Source organism: Globicephala melas, chromosome 4 (genome assembly GCF_963455315.2).
Source record: "Globicephala melas chromosome 4, mGloMel1.2, whole genome shotgun sequence".
NCBI lineage: Eukaryota > Metazoa > Chordata > Mammalia > Artiodactyla > Delphinidae > Globicephala > Globicephala melas.
Window position 1 is genome coordinate 95501934 of NC_083317.1, and position 17329 is coordinate 95519262.

The following is a 17329-nucleotide window of genomic DNA, read 5'->3' on the forward strand; positions in this document are numbered from 1 at the left end:
CTTTCTTCATTATTTTTCTTAGAGCTTACGTATAAGTGATACTATGCAGGATTTGTCCTTCTCTGTCTGACTTAACTCATTTAGTATAATGCCCTCAGGGTCCACCTATGTTGTCATCCCTTCTTTTTTATGGCTGAATAATATTCCCGAGGACCTCAGATCTGAAGCCTGGTGTGGGGTGGGTGGGTGTGAGACAGAGAGAGAGAGAGAGAAAATTGGTCAAACATTGCCTTATGGTATCATGGAAACGTCCCCATTTGAGAATCAAAGGATTCCAAACTCAAGGGGAAAACCTGAGTCCTAGTTTAGCTGGCCCTGTATCCCACCCCTACTCATGGCCCAGCTCTCCAGCTTCTCTCCACAAAGTTCAAGGCATCCTCTCTCAGGAACCCCTCTACCAGGAGCAGGATACATGAGCGTGAAGGCCCCAGACCTGGTCCGTAAGGGCCTGCATACCTCCTGGGACGGGGACCTGAGCCTGTACAGGGGAAGAGGTGGAGCCACCAGGCTGCAGGTTCCCAGACAACAAGGGACCTCCTGCACTCCCCAGGGCCCTCCTGAGGCTGCACCTCTGACACTCTCCCATTCAAGGAAGCTCTTAGTGGTCTTTATGCCTGGGATTCAGATGCAGAAAAATCAGGAGGGATTCAGATGCAGTTATTCAGAGGTGTTTGTGGGTGAGTAGAAAGGGAGTACAGGATGGTTTCTTTCAGGACAGGCCTGCAGCCACCAGCCAGTGTGGAAACAAAATGAACCCTGGAGTCAGGCAGTCCTGAGTTAGGGCCCGGGGTAGGAAGAAGAAGGAAAATGAGAACCTGCTACACCCAGGCTGGGTTTTGAAGGTCTGTGGATGGGTAGCTGGTGCCAGGCTCTCCTCCCTGCAATCAACCATGAAGGCTGGCTCAGGGCATATTCTCTTGCTCTCAGAAATCCTGGCACATCAGCCTCTACCCTATCCCCACCTCCCAACTCCTCCACCCGCCAATCCCAACCTGTCAAGAGTGAAGGGGTGGGAAGCCTGATGCTCCTTCAAGATCATCTGGCCCAGAGTCCTCACTCAGCAGGTGGGAAAATGGGACTCAATGGTGCTTATGCCAAGATTAGGCCTGTCTTTAGCCTGAGTTACAGAGGCCACAGACAAAAGTCAAGTGCAATCCAGGAGACAAGGCATGAAGTCAAAGTCAGGTCAAGTACAGGACAAAAGGCATCAAGTGGAGCAACCCTCTGCTTCCATGTGGTCTCGAGCTAAGGTTGGACATCACCAGCAGCAAACAGGTGACAGTCAGTCAATGGATATTTACTGAGCACCCGGTAAGTGTCATGCTGCCTTGTAGGTACGGAGGACAGAGCAAGAACCTACATTCCCTACTGAGAAGAAGATGCTAGTAGGCCAACCCCAGTCAAAAGGGGCACCGTGGTGTGGTGGGCAGCTTGGGTTCTGTCTGGATTTGACTCTGCCTCTTACCTCTCTGACCTTAGGAAAGCCATGTAACTCTCCGTGCCTCAGTCTCAGCATCTGTAAAGTGGGGCTAATAAGAGCAACAGCCTCAGAGGGCTGCTGTGAAGATCAAATCAATTGAGTAAAGCACTAAGCATGGTGAGAATGTATTTATTATCATCCCGAACACTGCTCTTATAAAAATGCTGGGATCATGCAATGCTTGCACTACAGAGCATCTTAAAGAGGCCACCCAGGGGTCTGAGAGCTTGTGTTCCATTGCTGGTAACAAATTGCTGCCTGGCCTCAGACAGGTCGGGTCACTAATTGTTCTCAGCCTCCATTCCATTCCCACATCTGGGGATGGCAGAGGAGGGGTAATGGCATTTTGCTCAAGAGGTACTGAGAGGTGATATGAGGCCAGCTTCACCAGAGTCAGGGCAAGTGGTCCTGGGTTTGCCATGGAAAGAAAAGGCGAGGCAGCCTGATCACAGAGGGGCTTCATCTGGTTGGGAGCTTGGGGCTTCTAAGGTTGTATGCACTTCGGAATTGCTTGAAGGGTAGCGTCTGACATTGTCTTGACATGATTTATTGAAAGCTGTACTCAAGTTAAATCAAAAGTGAAAAGGTTAATTACTGAGTACATTAGTTTTAAAAATATATAATTGGCTTATTTCGATGAAGTTGGGATAGGAACAAGCAAGGAGAGGATTCAGTGTCCTGCAAATAAAACTCAGGGACACTCTCACTATTTGCTCTGATTTGCCATCTCCAGGACATAGTCTGAAAATATGAGTGTGCAGCCACCAAAAACAATGCCCTTTGCTGTGTTTAGAATACCTGCACTGTCCAGTATGGTAGCCACAAGCCATATGCCGCTACAGAGCACTTGAAATGTGGCTAATCCCAGTGAGATGTGCTGTATGAGTACCCCCCTGGACTTCCAAGACTTAGTATGAAAAAAAAGTGTAAATATCTCTTTAATAATTTTGTATTAATTACATATTGAAATGCTAATACTTTGGATATATTGAGCTAAATAAAATATATTATCAAAATTAATTCCACCTGTTTCTTTTTACTTTTTTTAATGTGGCTACTAGAAAATCTACCATTACATATGTGGTTGAGATGGTATTTCTATTGGACAGTGAAGTTTAAATAGAGGATGGTTGTGAGGGGGTCTGCTTTTCCCAGCAGTGCTGGTTGAGCCATAAATGATTCTTCTTTCTCAAACAGCAAGAAGACTTTGAGATGGAGAGAACACGGGACCAAGATATCGCAGATCCAGATTATTATTTCACACTGGTCATCAAGTTGCTGCATGGCCTTGATGACAATAAATAGTAGCAAACACTTCTATAATATATTTAATAATTCAGGCACCACTCTAAGCATTTGACACTTGTCGGTGTCTCTCCACAGTCTTGTGAGATGGGAGCTATTATGAGTTCCATTTTCCACATGAAGATGCTGAGGCGTGAAGAGGTTAAGAAACAAGCCCAGAGCTCACGGATGGAAAGTGGTGGAACTAGAGTTCAAACCCAGGCAGGCAGGTTCCAGGGTCTGTGCTGTGGACCACGTTATTGCCTCTCAAGTTATCCAAACTAGTTGAAATTCAGTTTCTTTATCTATAAAATAGAGTTCATAGCTACTCTGTCTACCTTACAGGATTGTAACGAGGGCCAGAAGATGACATGGGTGACCGGAGACAGTAGACGTGTAAGGCGGCAGAAGCTTAAGAAAGGAAATTACAGAAGGAGCTTCCCGTCTGTAAGACCATTAAAATTCAAACCCAGTTCTTTCATACAGTGTTTCCCCAAATGGAATTGTTTCCTCTTCCTGTGCTCCATAGCGCTCTGTGATACATCACAGTCCCCCACACACCTTGTCTTTCACTGCATGCACATGTCTGTTCCTTCATTACAGTTCAAGTTTCTTAAAGGCAAGTTGTCTTGAAGATTAGTGCTTCTCAACAGGAGGTGATTTTGCCCCCCAGAGGACATTTGGAAATGACTAGAGACATTTTTGATTGTCACAACTTGGCGGGGGCAGGGGGGAAGGGTGCTACTGGCACCCAGTGGGTAAAGGTCAGAACAGCCCGCCACAACAAAGTATTATCTGCTCAAAATATCAACGGTGCTGAGATCATTATATGACCCATTGTGGTTCAGATATGCATGAAATAGTAAGTACCCGATACATGATGAAAGAACCATTGAATGAATGAATAATAAATATTATAATCACCTATCTGCCTTGGATATAACTTCTTTTCGGTTACACTCAACTAACACATATTAAATACCCACTACACACCAGGCACTTGCTAGGGCTGGAGGACAGGGGGATGCAAAGTTCTGAAAGACAGAATCTCAAAGATCTGGTTGTCTTCTAGGGGAGTCAGAGTCACAACAAAGAGACTGTCAAATAATGTGGTAAGTGATGAATGCCACGGCCCTCACCAGCTCTGGGCAGCCGCACCACTCAGGAACTTGTGAAAAGACAGAAGGTCCAGCCAATCTGGATGGAACAATAATTTTCCTCAAGTTTTTATTTTGAAAAATTTCAAACACCAAGAAGGTAGAATAACTGCACAATAAACATTTATATAAGTATCAATATTTAGATAGGTATTTAATTATGATAGATAAAAGATAGATAAATATATAGTAGATAGATAGATAGATACACACATACATACTTTTTTCTGAACCGTTTTAGGCAGAGGAGGGACATGGTCAGACCTGGATGCCAAGTAGAGAACAGGTTGAGGGATGAAATGATGGGGAAGGTGTCACCAGTTGTTGCATTAGTCCTAAGAGGGGCATGAGAGTCTGAATAAGGGCAGTGGTGGGTCTGCAGAGGGAGGAGAGAAGGATTTGAGGGGAATTCGTTTAAGAAGTAATCAGAACCACCTGGTTCCTGGTTCCCTTCTCCCCACTCTGGACTGGAGTGTTCCCATCTGCAAGCTTACTTCTCCAAGTCTCTAGAGCTAATCATGAGCCCAGACAGGGTGCTGCAAGGAGCTACTGCTCAAATCAAACCACTCTTGCTAGGGTCCCAACTCTGACAGCTGCGCTTCTGCCCTGTCCCCATGGCGCGCCTCAGTCTTGGAATCTGGGGCCTTGCCTTGTTCCTGCCCTTGAGCCTAAGTCTGCATCTCAACAGCCCGCCCAGGGACACACAAGCCTTCCAAGGTCGGAGCCCCCGCTAATCCTCCTCCCTTTATCAGAGGTTCCTAAAGTCTTTTGCCTGAATCTCCAAGCTCCACCACTCCACTTTCTATGCACCACCAGGTGCCTCGAGCATACTGGCTGTGCTATTGGGGACTGACCATCTGTTGCAGTGCCTTCTGTATGCCTCGCTCTACCTGCTGTAACGGACGTTCCACTGCCCGACCCACTCACCACACCATCGAATGCCTGGGTCTGCTCCCAGGGCCCTTTCCCTTTCAGTGACCACAGCCCTTGTGCACTTCCCCGTTTCTGCTTTCCATTTCCTCATCTCCGTGTGCAGAAGCAAGAGGCTTGCTTGTGTGACCCCAGGACATCTGGCAGGTCAAACACTGTCTGCTTCTCAGATCTGACTGGTGATAACAGTGAGCGTCAGGGCACATGCAGAGGCCCATACCTTGGCCGTGGCTGTCCTAAGACTTAGCCTCGCAAGCACTCAGTTTCAATATTCAGTGAGGGCAAGGCATCAGACGGGCTTGTCTGCAGTCAGTGTGCCAACAAAGTATGCATTGGCTGGTTGATGGCCTTGTTGAATAATCTTCTGCTAAATATCTCATTAATGTCCTCCTGTCCCCCAGTATTCTGGCTAATACTTCACTCTGTTCGTCTGAAGTGTATTTATCCCTTTCATTTCCCTCAATTCTGTTAACGGAGGCAAAATACCTCCATGCCCCGTCTGATTTCCAGAGAGCCTACCAAAGCAGCTACTTTTAAAGACGTCAAAACAGACGAGACACGCCACTTGGGGACAAATGAGGTCAGGCCTGGCCCTCGGATTTGTCTCTTCAAGTTCTGTTCTGCTGGCTGTGCACAGAATGAATTTTGGCTCCCAGCTGGCTGTGGTGGCCTAGACCCAGGGACACTGTGTCTATGGGCAGATTACAAGGGCCACCACAGTCTTCCTTGTCAAACTCCTCCCAGGTGGGAGGTTCTGAATGCCAGGAACTCCAAAGGTGGAAAGGACCTGCGAGTCACATAGGCTAACCCTCCTATTTTACAAATTAAAAAAAAAGAAAAAACAGGCTCAGAGGCCACATGTCTAATTAGGGTGTGTTTGTCTGCTCTCTCTGTCTGACCCAGAAATTCCACTTCACGGACTTTATATCACAGATCTGCTCACACAGGCACAAGGATGTACAAGCAAGGTTATTCACCGCAGCACGCCTCATAGAAAAGACTGGAAACAGCCTCGGTGTCCATCAATAGAGGACCAGCTCTTCAGTGGAATACTAAGCACCTGGAAGAAAGGATGAGGCAGCCGTCCATGTGCTGATGTGGAAAGGTCCCTGAAATAGGTTAAATGAAGAAGGCAAGGTGCTGAACTGTGTCCATGGTGTGTTCCTATTTTATGAAAATGAAGGAAAGAGCACTAATCTGTGTGTGTGTGTGTATTTGCTTATCTTTCTGGGAGGTAACACTATGACCTTGTTTGCCTATAGAGAGGGAACTGCACGGCTGGAGATGAGAGGCAGGATTTTTGCTGTAAAGTTTAAAAGTTTTTGAACCACATTATTACATATTTTAAAACTTAAATATTCAGGCCACGTGGCAGACTGGAGGCCAGTAGCTTATCCAAGGTGATACAGCTCGCTAAATGGCAGAGCTGCTCCTACGACCAAGGCCCCCTTATTCTTTTTTTTTTTTTTTTTTTGTGGTACGCGGGCCTCTCACTGTTGTGGCCTCTCCCGTTGCGGAGCACAGGCTCCGGACGCGCAGGCTCAGCGGCCATGGCTCACGGGCCCAGCCGCTCCGTGGCACGTGGGATCCTCTCGGACTGGGGCACGAACCCATGTCCACTGCATCGACAGGCAGACTCTCAACCACTGCGCCACCAGGGAAGCCCCATTCCATTTTTAATTTTTTGAGGAACCTCTACACTGTTTTCCATAGTGGCTGCACCAATTTATAATCTTACCAAAAGTGCACGAGGGTTCCTTTTTCTCCATAGCCTAGCCAACACCTGCTATTTGTGGTCTTTTTGATAACAGTCATCTGACAGGTGTGAAGTGATATCTCATTGTGGTTTTGATTTACATTTCCCTGATGGTTAGTCGTGCTGAGCACCTTTTCACATGTCTGTTGGCCATCTGTATGTCTTCAGGCCTCCTTATTTTTTTTTTTACTATTTAAAAAAATTTTTTTAAATTTATTTATTTTATTTAATTTTGGCTGCATCGGGTCCTTGTTGCTGCACGGGCTTTCTGTAGTTGAGGCGAGTGGGGGCTACTCTCCGTTGCGGTGCGCAGGCTTCTCACTGCAGTGGCTTCTCTTGTTGCGGAGCATGGGCTCTAGGCGTGCAGGCTTCAGTAGTTGTGGCACGGGGGCTCTAGAGCGCAGGCTCAGTAGTTGTGGCGCACGGGCTCAGCAGTTGTGGCTCGTGGGCTCTAGGCATGTTAGCTTCAGTAGTTGTGGCGCACGGGCCTAGTTGCTCCGCGGCATGTGGGATCCTCCCAGACCAGGGCTCGAACCCGCATCCCCTGCATTGGCAGGTGGATTCCCAACCACTGTGCCACCAGGGAAGCCCAAGCCTCTTACTCTTGACCTACACATAAATAAAAATTTTCCAAAACTTGAAGTATAGAAAGAGAAAAGTGGTCAATTCAGAAGAGGAGGAAAAGAATTTGAAAATGGGGTCGGGGCAGGGGGTTGGGGGGGAACTGAATGGAATTAGGGGGAGGGAGAAGATAAGGGGGAGAGGGAAAGGGAGGCAGGGAGGAGAGTGGGAGGTGGAGGACAGGGTGAGCAGAAGCCCTGCGAGAGCTGATGGAGGACTTGAGCCAGTGCCCCTCATAGCCTGGACGTGGCTGGAGTTCAGCAGTCTCTGTTGCCAGGGCTTGTCTGCTAAGTGGCAACAACGAGCATGTGAGAAAGGGTCACCAAACACACCAGACCGTGTGCACCCCAAGACACCGCTCCACCCACGTTCCCTGGGATCAAACCGCCTCAACTCTAATCCCACAGCACAGACACTGTCAGCGCGACGGCACCCTCCCCCAGGTTGTGCGAGTCCCAGCAGCACCATGGCCTCTCCAAGGGGCTGTGCCTCAATCTCTCCAGCCTCCTGAAGGCCCTTGTTTCTGCACCAGAGTTCTGGCAGAATCTTCTGAAGGCAGTGACCGGGGCCAGCCTCGCCCTGCGCAGGGGCTCCCGCTGAGTCAGCCATTCATTCTTCCGTCTTCTCAACCTGCCTTACAGTAAGAGAGCTGCTCTGTCAGAGCACCATTTTTTTTTTGTTTTAAATAGTGATCTTGGGGTCTTCTTATTTATTTTTATTTATTTTTGGCTGTGTTGGGTCTTTGTTTCTGTGCAAGGGCTTTCTCTAGTTGCGGCGAGCAGGGACCACTCTTCATCGCGGTGCGCAGGCCTCTCACTATTGCGGCCTCTCTTGTTGCGGAGCAGAAGCTCCAGATGCGCAGGCTCAGTAGTTGTGGCTCACGGGCCCAGCCGCTCCGCGGCATGTGGGATCTTCCCAGACCAGGGCTCGAACCCGTGTCCCCTGCATTAGCAGGCAGACTCTCAACCACCGTGCCACCAGGGAAGCCCCAGAGCACCATTTTAAGTAGTCTCCCTCCTCAGCTCTGACCTTCTCAGGGCAGAAGGGAAAAGGCGTGGGCGAGACAGGCCCTCTCTCGTGATGGGGAGTGAAGCTACAGTTCCCGAAAAGCTAAAGCACGGGTCCCAATGCCTGCCCTCCACTCGCCCTTTGGGATCCTGGCTGTTTTGTTCGGTCTTCTTTGTCTCATTCGTAAAGTACAGAAGCAACTTTCTGCTTCTGTTTAGACAAGCTAACACAAACACGGTGAGAACTTCGAAAAGACCTCTGCCCTCCCACGGCCCAGTTCCTGCTTTGCACTCAAAGCCGCGTCTGAGTGCTGAGGCTGACGGGTCCCAGGGTAACCCTGGAGGTGCTGTGTGGCTGCCCTGAAGTCCCACTGCAGCCTGGCTCCCACCGGCCAAAACGGAGCCACAGGACCTCAGGCACTGGCCTTACTGGTGGCAACAAAATCCCTCACTTCGGAGGGGAAACAACACCAGAGTTTCAAATGGCCTGCCTTGGTCACTGTACCATCAGAAAGAGGGGAAGAGGCATCAAAGAAGTTGTTAGTCTGATGTAGGAAATCCCATCAGACTAACAACCAATAAATAACAAGTGCAGACGTGACACAGTGATCCTTCAGTGGACGAGTCCTCAGGGGCAGAGCACCTGGGCCGAACCAGCTGGGCACAGAGGGAGTTGTGGTCTCCCAGACCCTTCCACTCCAGGTTAGTGCTGCAGCTGCTGAGAGCAGGCTGGGGTTGGCTCTCAGCACAGGTGTGGGCCTCTAGAAGGTGGACCAGGTAGTCTGAGAGGGGAAGCTCACACAGCCCTCCCCAACGGTGTCTCACAGGTCTTGGGAAGGTGCATTTCCTCTGTCACAGCAGGGCGGGAAGGAGAGAACAGGCTCCATCACAGGGCCATGGGCAGGGAATGCAGATCCAGGTGTCACCTCTGTGGCTATTACACCTTGTTTTGATTGTAATATTTTCTTCTAATAAAAATCGTCATTGGAACAATTTCATTCATGAATAAATGTGGAAAGGAGCAGGAAGCATTGGCTGGTAATATGATGCAGAGTGATTGTGAAATAAGTGGAGAGAAGGACACCTAGCAACTTTCAAGCGTGACACAGGGTGGTCTTAACTGTGAAACTAACTCCATCACCTCAATAACATCCCCCCATTCTAGGTTTTACCCCATCCTACAACAAAGCCCATTCTTACCCCATGATTTTTCGAGCTTCATCTGAGCCGTAAATTGTCAGTACTTTGTCCAATACCGGTCCCGGGAGAGTGGACTGGCATTGTTAGACTCCTTGCACTGTGGTGCAACCCTAGAGACCAGACTATTTCTAGGAAGACTCTGTAAGGCTGAGCCTCTCTGACTCCATAGACCACCCATGTGATCTAGGCTCAGCCACTTCCCCCAGGAAATCTTCAAAATTCTCTCTGGTTCAGACCCACTGCTTGGATGTGGCCCACAATGGATCTGGCTTGGGCTACCATGTTGCTCCAAGGGATGTTTGTTTTCCGTAGGTTTTGGCATCCAGCTGGTTGCCAAACATTTCCACATTTCACTCAATAAAACTAAAGACTTTCTTGTGAAGACATGAAGAAACTAGATTCGCTACACTAAGGTCAGGTGATAGCTGGCCCCCACCATCTACCAGCAGCCAGCTTGTTGATAGTTGTCTTTTCTGAAGCCAGGCCAAGACGTAAGCTCTTTAGGAAGAGAAGGCCCAGATCTAATTGAGCAGGGAGATGAGATGCCAGCTTGTCAACGCTGCATCTCCAAGTCCCGTATGTCTCTCTGCAGACATCTGCTACTTTTGGCTGCAACGTGACAGTGGTTTCCGTCAGTAATAGCAATGAAGTTACTCCTGAGGCTGAACATTGGACAGGCTCGTGTTTATTTATTTTGTTTCACTTCATTACGAATGGCTTTGATTAGAATGAGTACATTCCACGGATTGTTATCGGATTTCAGAATCTTCATATATCTGCAGTAAAAATATTTCCTTTTCATACCAAGATACTTGATACTTAATATATATTTCAACTTTAGCTGAAGTATATATTCAGCCTCATAAATAAATATAATTTGCACACAGATGTCTGGCCAAGTCTGGACATCTTCACAGAGTGGGAGCCTGGGGCTGGAGGATAGAGGGTGAGAAATGCCCTGGCCTCTTCCCTTGTTGCCATTGGCTTGAGTGGTTATGGTTTAGTAAAGCAACCCTGATCTTGGACTCATGTTCTCCCAGAGCAAGTGGGGAAGCATCGCCAGCTATCAGCTAAGGAACTTTGCCCTGGACTCTTGGCCATGTGCACAAACAGTGGGCCGGTTAAAGTAGATGGTAATGAATTCCTTTTCCATGTAAACTGCTGCTCTAACTGCATATGTTATGTGGTGACCTGTCTGGTCTCCAGGGAATCCTCTCCCGAGGTCTGTGGGTGTTGGACTTGTGTAAAGAAGGCAGAGTTCAGAGCCTCTGGGGATGCCAACCCTTTTTCTCAGTCCCACAGCTTGCCTTGCCCAAGAACAGAGAAGCTATCTGGGACCATATACCCTCAAGCCCCTTCAAGTCTGTGCACCTCCTACCTTATCTGATGTGTGATCTCCCCACCCCACCCCCATTCACCCTACATGCGGTTGCAAGATCCGTCTCCCTAAAGAACAGCTCTCGTCTTGTCACTCACCTGCCAAAAACTTGTGATGGCCTCCTATGTGAGTTACAGAATGATGTCTAAACTCCTGAGTGATGAACTTACTTTGAAACTCTATGTGGCAAGAGAAATTTCCCATTTTCTTATGGTTGTAAAGTTGACATCTGCCTCTCGGATTGTGGCTAGGAGGTTTCTCCATTCCTGGTAGACCACTCTTCCGGCACGTGTCCACAACAGGCTGCTGTGTGAAGCAAGACATGGCACCTTTAAGCCAGGGTTTCATCTTCCTGGCAATCACTACTGGCTACTAGGACAGTCATAATCATCAGTCATGGAAATGTGATCTGGCATGGGTATGAGAAAGAGAATTGATTGATGGTACCTGGTCCTAGTAATTGTCATTCATGGTTATAAATCCAGGAAAAACAGGTGTGTGTGTGTGTGTGTGTGTGCGCGTGCGTGCGTGTGTGTGTGCGTGCGTGCGTGTGCGTGTGAATACGTACAGGCACATAATCACGAACTGTACATCACTAAAAGTCTACTAACCAGTGGACCCCAAAGAAGGTATTAGTTGCCTCCTAATTTTAAACAGGGCCTGAGGACTCCGACCTAGAAGCTTGAACCAGGAGATCTTGGTACAGGCTGGGAATGCTTACTGGGAGTGTGCTCTAGGCCGGGAGGTTTGCAGAGAATCAAAGCCAGCCGCCTATCAGGAGGCTGAAGTCGGGGAGCAAGCCAGGGACAAGGCAGGAGGTAGGTGCAAGTGGAACAATCAAGGCAACAACAGCAGACAGAGGGAACTTTGACACTGAAGAAAGCCCAGACGGAAGCCCAGCTTCCCAGGGTGAGCCCTGCCCCAGCCCGGGCTCTGCAGCATTGCTGTGCAGGGCGCCCACACCAGGCCTCAGGGGTCAGCCTGCTCCCTCATCAGTGGGAACATGCCTCCCTCCACTGTGCCCAGTTCTCTATGTCCAAGTCCTCCTCAACTAATAGCTCAAAAGCAACGCCTTTCTCTCCCCAGGAAGAAGCGGCGACATTCCTTCTAACCCTATTTCTACAAAGATATTCATTTTTGCCACTGAGTTCATCTAATCCGGAGGCCCTCAACTCTGGCAATACAATAGCATCACCCGGTGAGCTTTTATAAAATATTGATGGCTTCACCCCCAAAGACCCTGATTTTTGTTGGTCTTGGGGGGAACCTGCGCATGGAGGGGTCCAGGTGACCCCGATGCGCAGCCAGGGCTCAGAATGACTGACTTCAACCGTTTCTCGGCCAGCAGAGTCCCAGCCACGGAAGACACTCCTCCAGCCCACGTGTTTTACTCAAAACTTCCCAAAGGTTCCCCTCTCACACTTAGAACAAAACACCTGCCCCTCAGTTGTGCCAACCAAAACGTCTCCAGACATTGGCAAATGTCCCCAGGGGGACAAAACTGCCCTGGTTGAGAACCACTGGGGGTCTACCCCTCCTTCCTGGGAACGTCAGCCCCACCCTGGTGAACCCTTCTCAGAGGTCTGGGCTTCATCTCGGGGTCAGGGGCGCCCCTGGACGTGCACAGCTCTCTCCAGCTGAACTGTGGGCTCTTCATCCACCATCTTCCCAACTCCCTGTGCACCCTCTTTCCTTAGATGGTGCCTGTTTCCTCACACACAAGGTCAAGGGTCCTCCAGGGGAATTGGTTTCTAAAGCACCCGGCAAACTTTGAAGGAGAAATGACCTGATTTGAGGCCAAGCAGAAATAAGTCAAAAGTCTAGAGATTCTGCCTATCACTGGCTGCCATACAGGTGTGGCAATGTTAAGCCATTATGCAGAATGATTTGTGAATAACTTTAATACAGCTCTAATATTGCAGGGAAGCCTTGTGAAATAAAAGGCTGACTACTCTCTGTTAATCACTGCAGAACATTTGAATGAAAGCTGGGAGAGGAAGGAAGCACAGAGGGCAGAAAACCAAGTGATCTGACTGCCAGTTCAGACAACAGTCTCTGAGGGGCACCCCCCAGGGTGGGATGACGTCATTTAGCATTTAAAGTTGTTGCTATCTGTTCCTTCAAAGGGAAAAACAACCATTTTTTGTTTGGTTTGGCTTTCTTGCCTTCTGGTTTAAGATTCAGCACATCACCCAGGTTGATGGATTTCACTGAAATATTTCCCCCAAATGACCTACTTCATTTTCTAATACGCTGTCACCCGCCGACAGCATAGACGTTGACGATTGATATTCCGTAATTTTCAGTGACCAACTGAAGCTTTCCTGCGCGCTTCAGTAATACCGCTGCTTGTTACAGGTAAAAATAAAGAAGGCGATCATCATGCTGGTGGAAAACTCAGTTGCAGCTCTAAGATGATATAACTCTAAATTGTAAAAGGATTAGGAATCCATGGCTGGACTGAGCACAGCTCAGCAATTTCACGTTAAATTGCTTATTGCAAGGTGGGGTGGGAAGATACTGCAAAGCAAATCCAATGTACCTTGAAAATAATTAGTGAGATGTAAAGGCCTGGAGATGGAAAATTTCTCTGAAATTAATTATTGCTGGTGAAACCTTGCCAGTCTCTTTCAGCAGCAAGAACAGTCTGCAGCTAGAGATATCATCTCTTTGAGCGCTGCTGAAAGGATCTGTTGGATTCTGATCTAAAATCAGCTCAACACTAGCATTATAGGGAGAAGCCGGTGCTGTACAAGGAGCTGAATAGTCAGAGGGTCAGATGAGCTTCAAAATGCACAGGGAAGAGAAAACTAGAAAGCAGTATCTGAACCGAACAATCGAGTCGGATTTAGGGGCCTTAGCCCAGTCTAGTAACCCAGGTAACCGTCACCTCCTTTGTGTGGATGAGGAGAAATGAATGTCTCCTTCACTCCCCTCAGCCAGCGCACCCTCGGTCACTGGAGACAGATAAATGGAATGGAGTGACACATCCCCTTTCTAACATGCAGTTCACAATACCCTCACTTGGGAGCATTCAGGCTCTGAGGCAGATGTTGTCAAGTAGTTAAAATCATCAGCGATGACTGGCAAGGAAACTTGAACAATAAAGGGGCTGGAAGTCTAAGTACCCCCGTCACCCCCATGGGAATGGGCCTCACGTCCCACAAGGGAGGGGGTGTGAGGAGAGGGCAGATCGGTTCAAGGCACTGAGGTATCCTTTGTCCTTTGCATCTGCTAAGATGGGAATGATAAGAACAGGTTCTGCCGGCCTTGCATGACGCAAGGGGGAGGGGGAGATGAGAGAGGGTAAGTCTGCAGGAAAATACAACTGAAGGAACAGGGGAAAACAGCCACCCGAGGCTGTTTTGCCTACAAAACATTAAACAACCAGAGGTGTTATTGGTTTGTGTGGTCTTTCTGCTTCTGCAGAAACAGCCAAATCAGTCAACACTTGGAGAGCAATGGGACCTCCCCCTGCCCCCAACCATGTTACTGCTTTTGTGGCTGCAGCTGTAGAGAGACATGACTCACTCAGGCTGCAGACAAAGCTGCAACTCACAGGATAAGGGGGGTGGGAGGGAGAGACGACAGAGAAAACGGATCTATCAGCAGATTTTCCTCTCTAATAAGTTGAGGCTTATATACATACACTCAGCCCAAGGTGGCACTAGCCCATACTCTCCAGTACGAGCATTAGGAAAAGGCACCTCTTTCTCCAGGGCACACAGCTTGGTGAGCAGATGGCAGGCTGAATTTTGGGGTGCAGCCACTAAACCAACATGCACACACCCCATAACTTTCAGGAAATAGGTGAAAGTTAGCAGGAAATAGGTGTCGCATTCAAATTCGGGTACTTCGAGGAGCGTCTAATAAAGGGGCATCCACTAAGGTATGGGCAGAGTGCAGGGAAGGAACCACAAGGGACAGCGCAGAACTCCTAGGCTGAAAGGATGAGGGTCAGGGGGCCACTGGAACCTGGATCAGGCGAGGGTCACCTGACAGGTGCTGTGACCTCTGGAGAGCAGCTGTTCAAAGACAATCTCGCATGGAGGATGCCCAGGAAATAAATACCCCAACCTCACTCTGCTCCAGCCCTCCAAACTCCTTCTGGGACTCCACATTGGCTGAGCTCACCTGGAAAGCCACAGGTGAAGGGAGTCCATTGATGTGGGCTGTGTGGGGCAGCCTCCCAGGCGGAGAAGCAGGTAGAGGATGGAGAGTGGGTCTGGGGGTGCACACAGGAGGGACCCACCATCCAAGGCAGGGCCACCCCAATCGTTTATTCATCTTTCAAACAAGCGTTCAGAGCCATCTCCTAGGCGTCGCACCAGGTTCTGAGGACACACTGACATGTCTATAATGGATCCCTCACCTCAAGAAGCTTTTTTCTGGTAGGGGAGATGGGTTTTTACTGTTGCTATTTGTTTTAGGGTTTTGTTTGTTTCTCTTGCCTGTGAATCAGAAATCTCCTCTTCCAAAGAACAGATCCAACAATCTTGGGAAATCGGAATTTGTTTCTCTTTATTTCCATCCATGTTGATTAGAGGGGACTGATGTTATCCTGAAGGCTCCTGACAGCTTGCATTTTGTGAGTTTGTCTGCTTTATAAAATATTAACCAGAAAAATATTAAAGTTCGCAAATCCAGCAACAGACCCAGAGGGACAAGGTGATGATACAATTTTCACTATGCTTAAAAAAAAAAACAAAAAAACACACGAGAAGCATAACTAACAACAAAGGGGAAAAAAAAGCAAGTGGAGTCTTTTTTCTCCTTTCAATGTAAACAGGGTAGTAAGGGTTTGTTTTCTATGGACAGTGCAGATTCACCAACGATTTAACGATTACTAATGAGTGTTCTCACTTCTCATTTACAAATGGAATATCTCTGTGTCTTTTAATTGGAACCTACCTCTCTGCATGGACAAGCAGAATTTGTTTTTCACTGCAGGCAGGGGCTGGTTGACCTTTTCAGCTTCAGAGGGCCTGAAATGTGGTGGACACAGTCACTCTTTTCACATCAACAACGCATGAAATCTGCCTAAATAGACTAACCAAATTACCTGACTTTTCTCAGAATTCAGAACTCATTGCCCTAGAATTCTCTTCTCTTCTCTTCTCTTCTCTCCCCCCTCCCTCTCTCTCTCTTTTTCCCATCTCTCTCTCTTCCTCCCTCCCTCTCTCTCTCATCCCCCTCCCTTCTGAGCTCCTTTTAAGTGGACAAAGTGCAGCAGGAGATGACACATTTATTAGCCCAACTTCTACTCTCTGCTTGAAAATATGAAGCAAACCATATCTGCTGGAAAAAATATTAGCCCAAGTGTGACAGGCAAAGAGTTCTCATATTCAAACACTAGTAAAAATCAATAAACATCTGACACTGATAAGTAAATGGACAAAGGACACAACCAAACAATGCATTCAGAAATCACAGCTACTGAACAAACATGGTGGCGGGGGGGGGGGGGGTGTTCAGCCTCATTTACTGATTCATTCATTCATCCATTTGTTAAATAAATATTTATTGAGCACCCACTGTGTGCCACGCACTACACAAAATCCCGGGAACCTATAGGTAAATAAAACACAGACCTTATCCTCAAGGGATTCCTATTTTGTCGAGAGAGACCTGAAAACGAAATCTATGGAGCAGGCCGTTTTGCTCAGGGAAACATAAGCAGTTAAGAAGCTAAAATGCTTAAGGTAGGATGGGTAAAAAAGTCCAGAGGAGGACTCAGCAGCCGTAAAAGAAGTGAGAGCTCAAACAAGTGCCATTTTCAATAAGAAAATTAGCAAATATTTTTTGTGATGATACTTAATGTTGTAAAGCAAGAGTGAATCAGGATGACTTTAATAACCATGGTTCTTTAATTCCATTTCTGGAGTTCCATATTAAGGGTATAATCTATCAAGAAAGTTATATGCCATAAGAATTTTATATATCATATAAAAATGTTGTTATATGCAGTAGCAAAAAATTGACATCATCCTAAATGCCCAATGACCACAGAAACATTCAGTGAATTACGGTATATCCATTTGCCTGAATATTTTGCATTCATTAGAAATGTTTCCAATATATTAACTGAAAAATTGAAAATTACGTACACACTAAGTAACAGTTATTTTAAAATATACAGAAGGAAAAAAATGCATTGGGAAGCGATACATTAAAATGCTAACGGTGGTTACACGCATAGCAGTTTTTCTTTTTCCTATGTCCCCCCAATTTTTTAATAGAATGAAAAGTCAAACTCGTATAAAATAAATAGTTAACAAAGAAAATAAAACCTTACTCGTGTCGAGCAGTTCTCTACTAGTTTGAATTCAAACAATGGGAAAAGCCGGGCTGTCCACCATGAGTTCTTGACGGTAGGCCTAGCTCTCTAATCACTGTGTCATTTTCACCAAGCCTCTTACCTCCCTCATTTTGTCTTTGGAAAGTAAGAGATATGCGCTGAATTATTTCTAAAGCTCTTGCTGTCCCCCCAAATCTATGAATCTCGACATCCTAGAA

General features: G+C 47.5%; 1 long non-coding RNA gene across 1 annotated transcript in view; it reads right to left on the reverse strand.

Annotated features, from left to right (window-relative positions):
* LOC132597258 (uncharacterized) overlaps positions 1 to 15790 on the reverse strand; it is a 66254-nt gene extending 50464 nt beyond the window's left edge. Inside the window, exons 1-2 of the long non-coding RNA XR_009563769.1 lie at positions 15725 to 15790; positions 10984 to 11119 (exon numbers count right to left, since the gene is read on the reverse strand). This is a non-coding gene — a long non-coding RNA (uncharacterized lncRNA). The remainder of the gene's footprint in view (positions 1 to 10983; positions 11120 to 15724) is intronic.
* Between the last annotated feature and the right edge of the window lie 1539 nt (positions 15791 to 17329).